Genomic DNA, 14,894 nt, shown 5'->3' with positions numbered 1-14,894 from the left:
AACAGAAAAAAAGATTGTGGCATATTAAACACAGATAAATAATCTGTATATAGGAATTAAGGGAATAACATTAAAACTCACCAATAACACCAAACTAGGAGCCGGTGCGGATGTTGGGGTGGGGTAGGGGGTGAGGGGGCGGTGGAGGGGTGTGATAATGATTGTAAAAGACATCAGCACAAGACAATAAAATACAAGCAAAATACTGTGGATGCTGGAAATCTGAAATAAAATCAAAGTGCTAGAAATACTCAGCAGGTCTGGCAGCATCTGTGGAGAGAGAGTTAACGTTTCAGGTCTGCGACCTTTCATCAGGGATGCAGGTTTTATTGCAGGTTGAGGCTTCCCCACAATCTGGCACGTGTGGCAAGTCTTAAAGAACTCCACCACATCCTTGTGGAGTTGTGACCAGTGAAAATGCTGTTTGATGCTGGCTTGGGTTTTTCTGATACTGACATGTCCAGCCATTGGAATCTCGTGGGCTATTCTCAATATTTCCCTATGGTACCTCAGCGGCACCACTACCTGGTGAACCACTATCCACTCTTCGTCTGCAGGTCTGTGAGCAGGTCTCCACTTCTCATCAGCACCTCAATAGTAACACTCTTTAACTAGTAACACTCTGAAACTCCCTCTACTTCAGCTTCAGTTTGGGCAGTCTGTGCTAACTTTTTTAATACTGGGTTGGCTTGCTGAGCCTCGACCAAGCAAGACCTGTTTAATCCATCCTTTGGATCCCGTAACTTCTCAAAGAAGGTTTCAGATAACCAGACATCTGGCTGCAGTGCCAATTCAGCCTCCTCTGACGGAACGTGTTTGGCCATGGACCTTTTCCTGCAAGGTGACCTGTTACGATTGAAACATACAGGATTTCGGGCGTCATTCCTGTTCTCAGCACCTTCCTTTTTTGTCTGAGGAGGGCCCCCTGTGTTTCTAGCTCTTCCTTCTTGCTCATGGCTTTTCATCCTGCCACCTTCTATCTGTTTCAGGTTTTTGGAGGTGATGAGTGAAGGGTTTTCCTTGGGGCAAGGGCTTGTGAATAAGTGTATAATAATCAGCCAGGATTTCTGCCAGCCTGGCTCTTGGAACCCTTTAGTCCTCCAAGTGATTTCTTATGGAAAGGGGAAGAGAGTTTTTTAATTCCTCGAGCAGGATCACCTCTCTCATGTTTTCATAGGTGGACTGTATCTTAAGTGCCTGTATCCACTGGTCAAAAGCAAACTATTTAACTCTTTGAAACTCGAGGTAAGTTTGTTCAGGCTGCTTTTGGAGGGTTTGGAACTTTTGGCGGCATGCCTCCAATACTAGCTCATATGCCTCCAGAATAGCATTTTTAGGCATCTCATAGTCTGATGAACTCTCATCAGGCAACAGTGAATAAACCTCATGGGCTTTTCTTGTTAGTTTGCTTTGCAATAACAGTGTCTACTGGGCACTTCAACTGTTTTGCAAGCTTTTCAAAAGAGATGAAAAATGCTTCCACATCCCCCTCTTTGAACTTTGGTATCAACTGGGAGAACATTAACAGCTCAGCAACTGGTCCTGAGCTAGGGGTAACTCCATCATTGGTGGTGCATTCACTGGCTGCCTTGGGTATTCCCCTAGTTAGTTCAAGCTGCCTTAACTCCCCTTCCTCCTTCTCCTTCTGGAAAGCTCTTTTACCCTTTCCTGGAATTCTCTTTCTTTCTCCCTTTCCTGGAATTCTAATTCTAGTGTCCTCTGTTCTTGTTGTACCTTAGCTAATGTTACTTTGTCTGTTTCAGATACTATATCTGTCTCCGGTTCTTCAGGGTCGATTTTCTTGGTCACAAGTTTTAGGATTTCAGGCTTCCTAGCTTTTGGAGGGATGGTAATCTCTAACTGCCAGGCTACATTCCCCAACTCTTCAATAGATAGGGTTTTTAACCTGGCCCAAGTTACTTCACTCTGTTCTAGGAAGGTACTGGCCTCGAATGTGGTCACTTTAGTACACTGAAAACCACAAGAAAACCTGTACCAAAGCTTTTAAATTATTGCTAGGGATCAATTTAGTTTCCTGCTTCCAATTTCCCATCTGTCTTTGGGTTTGATTCCGGACGTGAGCCCCCAAATTTCTGTTATGGTCAAGTGAGGAGGGGTCGAAGGGCTTCCCTCTTTTCCCTTTCTTTGTTTGACCACACAGGTTAAATTCTTTCTTAAAGTGGTTTTACTGGCCAATTCAGTCGGTATTTGATTATTTACTTGCTTTGATCATAACAAGATCCAATCAGACACGTTTTCTTGAGTTAACAAAGAAAGAGGTTAATTTTATTGTACCTAAACGGAACTAATAAAAATAATAAACAACGTTCCAACTTTCACTCACATACACACTCTGGAGGTTTACACACACACGAATAGGTTACAGAGTGGGGAAAGGTAGATTGGTTGAGTTAGAGTCCATAAAAAAGGGGTTTACAGTCTGTGGTATTTGGTGATTTGCCTAGCTTCTAGCTGAATTCGGTGGTCCTGAGGCTTTTAGTTTAAAGAGGTGGATGACTGATTTGGTGGGTCTCTTGGGGACAGCGATGCAGATGATTTTGTCCAATGGGGTTTCTGATTGTAGCTGGAGTAGAGTCATAAAATTATACAGCACAGAAACAGGCCCTTCAGCCCATCATGTCTGTGCCGGCCATCAAGCACCTATCTATTCTAATCTTATTTTCCAGCACTTGGCCCATAGCCACGTATGCGATGGCATTTCAAGTGCTTATCTAGATACTTCTTAAATGTTGTGAGTGTTCCTGCCTCTACGACCCCTTCAGGCAGTATGTCCCAGATTCCAACCACCCTCCAGGTGAAAACATTTTTCCTCAAATCCCCTCTAAACCTCCTACCCTTTACCTTAAACCTAGGCCCCCTGGTTATTGACACATCCGCTAAGGGAAAAAGTTTCTTCCTATCTACCCTACCTATGCCCCTTCTTATATTCTATGCCTCAGCTAATAAGGGCAAGTATCCCATGTGCCTTCCTAACTGCCTTATCTACCTGTGCTGCTGCTTTCAGTGATCTATGGACAAGTACACCAAGGTCCCTCTGACCCTCTGTACTTCCTAGGGTCGTACTACCCATTGTATATTCCCTTGCCTTGTTAGTCCTCCCAAAATTCATCACCTCACACTTCTCAGAATTAAATTCCATTTGCCACTGCTCTGCCCATCTTACCAGCCCATCTATATTGTCCTGTAATCTAAGGCTTTCCTCCTCACTATTTACGACACTACCAATTTTCATGTCATCTGCGACCTTACTGATCATACCACCTATATTCACGTATAAATCATTAATGTACACTACAAATAACAAGGGTCCCAACACCGATCCCTGCGGTACACCACTGGTCACAGGCTTCCAATCGCAAAAACAACCCTCGACCATCACCATCTGCCTCCTGCCACGAAGCCAATTTTGGATCCAAGTTGCCAAATTGCCCTGGATCCCATGGGCTCTTACCTTCTTAACCAATCTCCCATGCGGGACTTTATCAAAAGCCTTACTGAAGTCCATGTAGACTACATCAACTGCTTTAAGCTCATCTATACATCCAGTCACCTCCTCGAAAAATTCAATCAAGTTTGTTAGACATGATCTCCCCCTGACAAAGCCATGCTGACTATCCTTGATTTATCCTAATCCCTGCCTCTCCAAGTGGAGATTAATCCTGTCCCTCAGAATTTTTTTCAATAGTTTCCCGAACAGTGATGTTCGACTCACTGGCCTATCATTATCTGGTTTACTCTTGCTACCCTTCTTGAATAATGGTACCACATTCGCTGTCTCCAGTCCTCTGGCACCTCTTCTGCGGCCAGAAAGGATTTGAAAATTTGTGTCAGAGTCCCTGCTATCTCCTCCCTTGTCTCACATAACAGCCTGGGATACATCTCATCTGGGCCTGGGGATTTATCCACTTTTAAGCCCACTAAAACTGCTAATACCTCCTCCCTTTCAATGCTAATTTGTTCGCGTATATCACAATCCCCCTCCCTAATCTCTACACCTACATCGTTCTTCTCCAAGGTGGTCAGTCAACAGGAAGGATTTGAAAGTCTTCAAGTTGGAATGGAGAGGGAGAGAGAGAGGGAGAGAGAGAGGGAGAGGGAGAGGGACCCCCCCCCCCCCCCAATTAGGGTCTGCACATGTCAAAGTCCAAAAGCTTCTCCTCTCTCTGCTTCAGAAAGACACAAGCTTAAAACAACAGATGGGGAGCGGCATGTCACATGACAGTCATTCAGTCATTCAGAAGTAGCATTTAGCAGTATTTCTCTCTTGCTAAAAAGAACAGGTAGTTCCTTTAAACTTCCTGCGCTTTGGTTCTTGCTGAGCATGAGCAGACATTTCGTCTCCATCGTCACAATCCTTTGCAATGTAGAATACAGTGTTACAAATTAGGTGACCATCCTAAGCTGCCAGCAAAGTCATCCTTGTAGCTTATATTTTTTTTAATGTCTTTAAAAAAAATATAAATTCAGATCTCCAGTCAGTGGATTAAAGAAAATTGTCATTCAACAAAGCACATTGGCGTAACGACATCAGAAAACTTGAAGACTGGGCAGTTAAGTGGCAAATGATCTTTAACATAGATAAATGTGAGGTGATGCACTTTGGTTGGGTAATCAGAAATGTCACCTACACCTTAGAAAATAAAAAACTGGATGGCTTTGTAGACCAAATGGATCTATGGATACAGGTGAACAAATCATTAAAAGCAGGATCGCAGGTCAGCAAAACAATTACAATGCTAACAAAGCACTGGGATTTATTTCTAAGGTATAGAATTCAAAAGTAGTGAAGTTATGTTAAACTTGCATAGAACCCTGGTCATGTTGCGCTTAAGAGTATTGTACACAGTTCTGGTCTCTATACCATAAAAAGGATATTACTGGAGAAAGTGCAAAAACGGATAGTATCAGAACTGAGAGATTACAGCTATCAGGAAAGAGTGAACAGGTCAGGGCTTTTTTTCTTTAGAAAAGAGAAGACTTAGAGGCAACCTGATAGAGCCTTTAAAATTATGGATATGCTGGAGAGGGTAGATATGGAGAAATGTTTCCAGTTGTAGGAGAATCCAAAACTAGGGGCCATAAATACAAGATAGTTACTAATCAGGAAATAAGGAGAAATGTCTTTACTCAAGAGAGTGGTTAGAATGTGGAACTCACAGGAAGTGACTGAGGCAAATAGCCTCGATGCTTTGAAAAGGAAACGAGACAAGTACATTAGAGAAGGGAATAGAAAAATATGCTGAAAGGCAGAGATGAGGTCGATGGAATGGAAGGACACTCAAGTGGAGTATAAATCCCAGCAGAGACTGATAGGGCCAAATGGTCCATTTCTGTGGTGTACATTCTATGTAATTCTACACGAGGAGCCAATCCTCACAAAACTTACTTAACCTAACTATATCACCTGATTTAAATTTTAGTTCGACCAATTATCCTTCCTCAAGTACTTTTTTTCAGTCTTACAGGACAATAATGAATTGGACTTGAACAGAAAATAATAGTCAAAACACTTAATCCAAGTGGACCACTGCAGTCCTCAATTAAGCTTTAAAGAGTTGACAGTGAACTTGTCAAATAAAAGGCATGACTTCAACTTGACAGGAACTCCCAGGAACTTGTTTTCACAATCAGTTTTGTTCAACTTCTTCCTGCCAATAACTAGCAACAAAGTCAAATGTTGAATAAAGCAGTGATCTCTGAAGGCACTTAATGTGTCATAAATTTTTGGTAATGAGCAGTCATCTGTCATTTGGCTTAGCTATCTGCATTCAATACAAAAGCTCACACTGACACCTTAACTCTTTAGCAGAACAATTAAGGATGCCCATGGGCTGGTATAAAACCAAATTACATTATCTGCTAACATGTGATGAATATGGTGCTTGACTTGCTCCTTCTGGTACACTGGGATGCACTTGTATCACTTTTCAAAAGGACTGTCACATTAAATCTATCCAACTGTACAGAGAGCTAAAACAGTCCTTCAAGATTTAAATCCTGGCTGTTTTCAGAATGCACTAGCACATGAGTTGACTGTCTACAATGATTATTGAGATGTAGAGGAACTGGCACAGTCTTTTTATGAATCACAGTTTAATGATATTTCTTTTTCTAAGGTCTTTCTTCCATCAATGTTCCTGTGAGATAGTGGACTAGAAGAACAAGGACAACAGACACATGGGAGCACCATCAGCTGCAAGTTCCCCTCCAAATCACACACCATCCTGACTTAGAAATTTCTTACCTTTCCTTTATTGTTGCAGGGTTAAAATCCTGAAACTCACTCCCTAACTGCACTGTGGATGTACCTACACCACACAAACTGCAGAAGTTCAAGAAGATGACTTACCACCACCTTCTCAAGAGCCCTTGACATCAAGACAGCATTTGACCAAATCCGGCATTATGGAGCCCTAGCAAAATTGAAGTCAATGGAAATCAGGGAGAAAATTCTTTACTGTTTGAAGTCAGGCCTAACACAAAGGAAGATGGTTGTGGTTTTTAGAAGCCAATCATCTCAGCCCCAGGGCATCATTGAAGAAGTTCCTCAGGATAGTGTCCTAGGCCCAACCATCTTCAGCTGCTTCATCAATGAGCTTCCCTCCATCACAAGGTCAGAAGTGAGGATGTTCACTGATGATTGTATGATGTTCAATACCATTTGCATTCCTCAGATACTGAAGCTGTCCATATCGGCATGCAGCAATAACTGGACAACTATAGACTTGGTCTGTTAAGTAGCAAGTAACATTCACACCACACAAGTGCCAGGTGATGACCGTCTCCAACAAGAGAGAATCTAACCATCTCCTCTTGATGTTTAATGCAATTACCATCGCTGAATCCCCCACCATCAACATCCCGGGGGTTACCATTGACCAGAAACTGAACTGGAGTAGCCATATAAATACTGTGGCTACAAAAGCAGGTCAAAGGCTGGGAATTCTGAGGTGAGTAACTCACCTCCTGACTTCTCAAAGCCTGTCCATCATGTACAAAGCACAAGTCAGGAGTGTGATGAAATATTCTCCACTTGCCTGGATGGGTGCAGCTCCAACAACACTCAAGAAGCTCGACACCATCCAGGAAAAAGCAGCCCGTTTGATTAGCACCTCACCCACCACATTAAACATTCACTCCCTCCTGCACTGGCGCAAAGTGGCAGCAGTGTGTACCATCGACAAGATGCACTGCAGCAATTCAACAAGGCTTCCTCGACAGCACCTTCCAAACCCACGGCCTCTACCACCTCGAACAGGGGTCTACAACCTGCAGTTCTGGATCCGCATGCGGCTCTTTAATATCTCATTTGCAGCTCTCAATCTTTTCCAGCCGGATTGCATTAACATGAAAATAGCCTTTAAAAAAGAAATTAACTCAGGAAAAATAAGAGCTGTGTTTTTATTTTTGGGATAAAAAGGTAATCATTATGCTGCACTTTACAGTTTCAAATGATTATTTTAATGGACTACATCATTGTTCTCTAAATAAACCTGTTTGAGTAGTATAGCTACACCATGGTTATAGATTGAGTCAAGGAACAGGTTTTATGGCTGTGACCATTATTGTTTCTAAATACAGCTGAGATGTTAAATTATACTGAATATGCTATTAGAAGCTTTTTTTAATCACGAGAATCAATAGCCAAAAAAAAATCTTAATTCTATGCAGCTTAAGTTATAGTTTGTTTTAAAGATGACTTTCCTAAGAAAAATAAAGTTAAAAAAGTCAAAAACTGCAATAATTCAGAATTAGATCCATTTTAATTTCGATTTTTTTTCTATTGATACATGAATTCAACACTTATTTTATTTATTATATATTTATTATAATTATTTATTGTATTTGCAAATTATGCATTTTACCAGAGACACTTGGCAATTTTCCAAGTACTTGGTTAAGAAATTATGAAATTTCCTCTTGTGGCTCCCAATAGTTTTATTTTTGGCAATTTTTTTTTAAAAAGGCTTTTCAGATAAAAATGGCTGCCGACCCCTAGCCTCGAAGGACAAGGGCAGCAGACACATGGGAACACCACCACTTGCACGTTCCCCTCCAAGTCACAGACCATCCTGACTTGGAACTATGGGCTGAATTTTACCAGCCCCTCGATGGTACGGGTCGCGGCATGGGGGTCGGTACAATTCTGCAGGGAGAGGCCCACCTCAACCCCCAATGTCGAGAAGGGCCCACCGCATATTACCAGTGGCGGGAGGGGACCTCGGTGCGGCCCCCTCGGCGGCGGCACCCCAATTACTATATGCAAAATGGTACTTACCTCTCCTGATTTTGCAGCCTGCCACCTCTCACTCCACACTTCCACATTTTACGTTGAACGGGCAGCTGTCACATCCCGTTCACAAACAGAAAAGCTGATAGGTCATCAGAAGCAGAAGTACTCGCCAGTGAAGTTAAGTCCAGATATACAGGGGTCTCTCTCTGTATACTGCAAGGGAGGAGGGGATTACAGGGGTCTCACTTTGCATACTGCAAGAGAGGAGGGGATTACAGGGGTCTCACTCTGCATACTGCAAGGGAGGAGTGAGGGGTGATTACAAGGGTCTCACTCTGCATACTGCAAGGGAGGAGAGAGGGGGAATTACAGGGGTATAATTCTGCATACTGAAAGGGAGGAAGGGGGGTGGATTACAGGGGTCTCACTCTGAATACAGGGAGGGAGGAGGGAAGGGGGATTACAGGGGTCTCACTCTGATAACAGGGAAGGAGGAGGAAAGGGGGATTACAGGGGTCTCACTCTGAATACAGGGAGGGAGGAGGGAAGGGGGATTACAGGGGTCTCACTCTGAATACTGGGAGGGAGGAGGGAGGGGGGATTACAAGGGTCTCACTCTGCATACTGCAAGGAAGGAGGGACGGGGGGATTAAAGGGGACGCGTCTGCAGACATGTAGGGAGCCACTGCGATTCCGCCCTCCATAAGGGCACTCAAGTCACCCTGTATGTGGGGAGAGTGCCAGAAATGGTAGACGTGTGAAGCTTCTATGTCTGGTTGGCCTCCTCTGCCACTGCACACTCAATTACTGCTTGTCTCTTTTTATATGTGTAAAAAATTCCAAGTTTTCACAGCCTGGGGAGATGGTCACATGGTTCTCTCAATGCCCTTTGTTTTTAATGAGGTCCAAATTCTAAAACTCAAAACCTCTCTCAGTTGGTACTGACAGTGTTTATCCACTGCGGGAACGTCTCCATTCTTGAATGCCTCAAGATGGCTTTGAATGTCCCGCTAACGAGGGTGATTGGGATAATCTACTCAATTAGCCAAAGCATTGGCCTGGCTGTGCTTCATGTTAGACTTCTGGCTCCTGTTGGGCCTTGGAATGTGCAAAGGTGCTTCAGATGCAAATTGCAGTGGCCATCTTGGCTGCCAGTTTTTTTTTTAAAGTTAACTGGAGGAATTTCCCCATTAAAAGTCTAATGTAAGTTTCCTGCTGATGAATTAATATTTTTCATTTGGCATGCAGTGTTTTCTTGACAACCAACATAATATTATTTGCTGCAATTACAATAGACATCTCAAAAAGTCTTAGTAAAACGTTTCTCTGTTCTTTGCTTCTGGCACTTGATCAGCTTGTTTTCGATTTAATTTAACCAGATATTGCTGATTGCTTAATTTTAAGAATCACCACATGACTGCAGTGATATAGATCATTGACCCAAAACATTAAATCTGTTTATTTCTCCACAGATGTTGCCTAACCTGCTGAGTGTTTCCAGCATTTTCTTTTTTCATTTCAGATTTCCAGCACCTGCAGTATTTTGTTTTTATTGCAGTGATACTACCTGCTTAATCATTAGTTTACACATTCTAAGGATGCATCCAAGTGTTTTGTCCTTTTCAATGGGTGCATTCCATACAGCCTTGCATTCATGTATAAAAAGTTTGATACAATGTTCCAACGAATTTGCTGACACTAACAGTTCTTGGTGTTAGTGATAAAATTGATCAGAGTTACCAGGCCTGGGCATAAACTGAGGATTATAACTAGAAGGATAAAGAGGGAAATTAAAATTACACAGATGCTCTCTAGAGCAGTTACCATAAGTGGTTATTGAGGCAAGGATTAAAGAATTAAATGTAACACACAGTATTGCTCACTGGGCAGAAGTGCATGTTAGAAATATGCCGCAGGATTTTTCACCCACTATGGACAGAAAGTCCTGTGGGGATTTGACACCTGAATTAGTAAGTGGGCACAGGAGAACAATTCATAATGTCATTCAGAACCCCCACTTGCCAAGAATGAGGCACACTAATTTTGTCATATGAACATTGATTTTAAACTGTTGCTGGAGCAGGGAAATGACTTGTTAAAAAGATCAGCTGTGGCTAGAAAAAAAACATTGACATACTAACAGACATCGAAGGTGGGGAAGAGCATTCCAGGGCCTGCTAAGGAGGATACAATCCACAAGGGCCAGGACTGGTTAGACCAGATGGTCACATGACCAGCTGGCTGTTCCATGGTCTTTTGAACTAGCCACAGAGAGCCTGAACTGAGAAAGACTGTTTGCTCCTGGACCGAGAAGGTCTCTCCTGTCTGCTCCCATTTCTTTCTCAAAAGCCTCTGAATCTACAGAAGACACATCAACCCCAAGAGAGAGAAGTCTCCTACAACGAACAAGGTTTAAGAAGAATATTGGGTCCCAATGAAAAGCAAATTCTACCTACAATCAAGGATTCGACAGTGAGCTCGAAGAACTGTAACAAAAACTCTTCAGATATAGCCTCAAACTTTTCCACTTTATTTTTCTTCTGCTCTTTTCTGTCTCTATTTGCATGTGTGTATCACGTCTGCATGCAAGCGTGGGCGTGTCGTGTATCTGCAGGCGTCAACTGAATTAGAGTCTAAGTTCAAGTTGAATAAATTTCAACTTTTCTTCTTTAAACCTAAGAAAACCTGTTTGTGCTGGTTTCTTTGCCTTATATTGGAAAGGGGTGAACAAGGATTCACCAAGGGGGAGCTAAAAAGTGTTCTAAAAATTAAATCCTGTTACAGTAAGACCAGGTGAAGGCTGAGAGGGAACCCTTGACCCCTTTTTCACCTGGTCGTAACAATAAACAGAACCAGGAAAAGGAAACTAGAGAAATAATTGGAAAAGAAAAAAATGAGGAAAGATCATGAAAATGGGATTAGATTGGAATGCACCATATGGCATAATACTAAACTGTAAAGGCCGCAAAAATCCCAGGTTCAAACTCTGGTATCTGCTGAGTGAGCTCAGCAAAAAACAATGCAATTGGTCTCAATGTCCCTGGGCTCGAGAGATGAAAATGAGTCAGGGTCTTGACTCTAGACTGTTGTTCAGTGCTTCTGCTGACCAGACTCTGACCTGAAAAATACAAACTTGGGTGAGGAGAAGATGCTCAAAGGCCTGACAGAAAACCTGAAATGACCAGTCCCTCGTGGAGGGAAAATTCACTAATGAAGGTTTCGTGTCACTTTCAATAGTTTCAGAGGGTAGTTAATCTTTAGAATTCTCTACCCCAGAGCGCAGTGGAGGCTGGGTCATTGAATATATTCAAGGCAGAGACAGACAGATTTTTGAACTATAGGGGAGTCAAGGGTTTTGGGGAACAGGTAGGAAAGTGGAGTTGAGGGCAAGATCAGAACAGCCACGATCTTATTGAATGGCAGAGCAGGCTCGAGGGGCTGTATGGCCTACTTCTATTTCTTATGTACTTATAAAATTTAAAGAACTCAATTGTGCTTTTCTTTGTTTTCAAGGAGCTGCTGAATTGTCTTAACTTCACCAAAATTCTCTTTGAATCGGGGCTAGAAGTATTGGAAGGAATTTTAACTGCCCCACACCCCCCCCCAACACGACCTCGCATGGGTGGGAGAGGGGCATTGGTTGGGGGGGGGGGGGGGGGGGTTAATTCTTAAAAATGTGAAACCCAACCCTCTGTGAATGCACCTACTTCCTGTTTAACCGGGGCAGGTTGGGGGGCTGGTAAGTAGCCTACTCCTGCCAGGCAGATCAGTCATTATAATATGCCATTGAAGTTGCACACCCAAGACTTTAGCAACCATTTAGATTTAAAAGCTGTGGGCTAGATTTTCCAGGGCTTGGAAACTCAGCAGTTAAAGGGACGTGGGAGCTGCAAACTGCAGCAAGGATGCTTAACCCCTGCCCCCTCCCCCACGCTAACCTGTCGTGATTGGCCTTGCTCTCCGCAATCAACCGACCCCCTCCCCCCTCCTACTGCACCCCCCCCCACAGCCCCCCTACACGCCCCCCCCACACCCCACCCAACGCACCCCCTACATGTCCCCCCTACACGCCCCCTACTCGCCCCCCCTTACACAATCCCCCTACAAGCCCCCCCACTCGCCCCCACACATGCCCCCCCTACTTGCTCCCCCTCCTACATGCCCCCCCTCCTACATCCGCCCCCCACACTTTCCCCCCTACACGCCTCCCCCTTACCCCCCCATCATACATGCCCCACACCCCACATCTTTTTTGTCCCTGGCTGCAGCCTTCTACTCCAGGCCTTTTCACCGAACAACCAAGCAGCCTTTCATTCTGGTTGGCAGCAAGGCAGGAAATGGAGAAAAAAATGTCAAATGAATTCATGCTGTTAAATTTAGCAGGGTTTCCACGTCCCCTGTACCGGCATTAAAAGTGGCTCCTGCGGCCTTCCCGTTGCACTGGAAGTAGCAGAGCAACCGACTTGAACACAGAAACAATAAATTTTTATTTACTTCTATGTTTCTTTTGTAATACCTCTGTGAAAATGGAATATATACGCTAATGTAGATGCAAGTATCCCAGCAGGTGCATATCAAAAAACAGCTCTTAGATATTAACCAGCACGTGGGTCAAATTATTCCAAACTTTTCTATCACTTAGCAGCCCAGAGGCACACAAGAAAATCTTCAGAATATATCAAGGCTCTGCGCAAACGACTACTGGCAACACCTATGCAGTCATATTCAGCTGGCCTCAGACACCGGAAACATCAAAGGAATGTATGATGGCATGAAGAGAGCTCTTGGGCCAACCATCAAGAAGATCGCCCCCCTCAAATCTAAATCAGGGGACATAATCACTGACCAACATAAACAAATGAGCACTACCTAGAACTGTACTCCAGGGAGAATGCTGTCACTGAGACTGCCCTCAATGCAGCCCAGCCTCTACCAGTCATGGATGAGCTGGACATACAGCCAACCAAATCGGAACTCAGTGATGCCAGCGGAAAAGCCCCTGGGAAGGACAGCATTACCCCTGAAATAATCAAGAGTGCCAAGCCTGCTATACTTTCAGCACTACATGAACTGCTATGCCTGTGCTGGGACGAGGGAGCAGTACATCAGGACATGCGCGATGCCAATATCATCACCCTCTATAAAAACAAAGGTGACCCCGGTGACTGCAACAACTACCGTGGAATCTCCCTGCTCAGCATAGTGGGGAAAGTCTTTGCTCGAGTCGCTCTGAACAGGCTCCAGAAGCTGGCCGAGCGCGTCTACCCTGAGGCACAGTGTGGCTTTCATGCAGAGAGATCGACCGTTGACATGCTTCATCAGATACAGGAGAAATGCCGTGAACAACAGATGCCCCTCTACATTGCTTTCATTGATCTCACCAAAGCCTTTGACCTCGTCAGCAGACGTGGTCTCTTCAGACTATTAGAAAAGATCGGATGCCCACCAAAGCTACTAAGTATCATCACCTCATTCCATGACAATATGAAAGGCACAATTGAACATGGTGGCTCCTCATCAGAGCCCTTTCCTATCCTGAGTGGCGTGAACAGGGCTGTGTTCTCGCACCCACACTTTTTGGGATTTTCTTCTCCCTGCTGCTTTCACATGCGTTCAAGTCCTCTGAAGAAGGAATTTTCCTCCACACAAGATCAGGGGGCAGGTTGTTCAACCTTGCCCATCTAAGAGCGAAGTCCAAAGTACGGAAAGTCCTCATCAGGGAACTCCTCTTTGCTGACGATGCTGCTTTAACATCTCACACTGAAGAGAGTGTCTGCAGAGTCTCATCGACAGGTTTGCGGCTGCCTGCAATGAATTTGGCCTAACCATCAGCCTCAAGAAAACGAACATCATGGGGCAGGACGTCAGTAATGCTCCATCCATCAATATTGGCGACCACGCTCTGGAAGTGATTCAAGAGTTCACCTACCTAGGCTCAACTATCACCAGTAACCTGTCTCTAGATGCAGAAATCAACAAGCGCATGGGTAAGGCTTCCACTGCTATGTCCAGACTGACCAAGAGAGTGTGGGAAAATGGCGCACTGACACGGAACACAAAAGTCCGAATGTATCAGGCCTGTGTCCTCAGTACCTTGCTCTATGGCAGCGAGGCCTGGACAACGTATGCCAGCCAAGAGCGATGTCTCAATTCATTCCATCTTCGCTGCCTCCGGAGAATACTTGGCATCAGGTGGCAGGACCGTATCTCCAACACAGAAGTCCTCGAGGCGGCCAACATCCCCAGCTTGTACACACTACTGAGTCAGCGGCGCTTGAGATGGCTTGGCCATGTGAGCCGCATGGAAGATGGCAGGATCCCCAAAGACACATTGTACAGCGAGCTCGCCACTGGTATCAGACCCATCGGCTGTCCACGTCTCCGCTTTAAAGACGTCTGCAAACGCGACATGAAATCCTGTGACATTGATCACAAGTCGTGGGAGTCAGTTGCCAGCGTTCGCCAGAGCTGGCGGGCAGCCATAAAGACAGGGCTAAAATGTGGCGAGTCGAAGAGACTTAGTAGTTGGCAGGAAAAAAGACAGAGGCGCAAGGGGAGAGCCAACTGTGCAACAGCCCAGACAAACAAATTTCTCTGCAGCGCCTGTGGAAGAGCCTGTCACTCTAGAATTGGCCTTTAT

General features: G+C 44.3%; 1 protein-coding gene across 2 annotated transcripts in view; it reads right to left on the bottom strand.

Moving 5' to 3' along the window:
* Nucleotides 1-14,894, bottom strand: part of LOC137353107 (glutamate receptor ionotropic, kainate 2) — a 575,020-nt gene that overhangs the window by 330,513 nt on the left and 229,613 nt on the right. The gene's annotated exons all lie outside the window — the stretch shown is intronic.

This window comes from Heterodontus francisci, chromosome 3 (assembly GCF_036365525.1).
Source record: "Heterodontus francisci isolate sHetFra1 chromosome 3, sHetFra1.hap1, whole genome shotgun sequence".
In the NCBI taxonomy this organism is placed as follows: Eukaryota; Metazoa; Chordata; class Chondrichthyes; order Heterodontiformes; family Heterodontidae; genus Heterodontus; species Heterodontus francisci.
The sequence above is the reverse complement of the archived record's forward strand: the minus strand, read 5'-3'. Positions and strand labels throughout refer to the sequence as shown.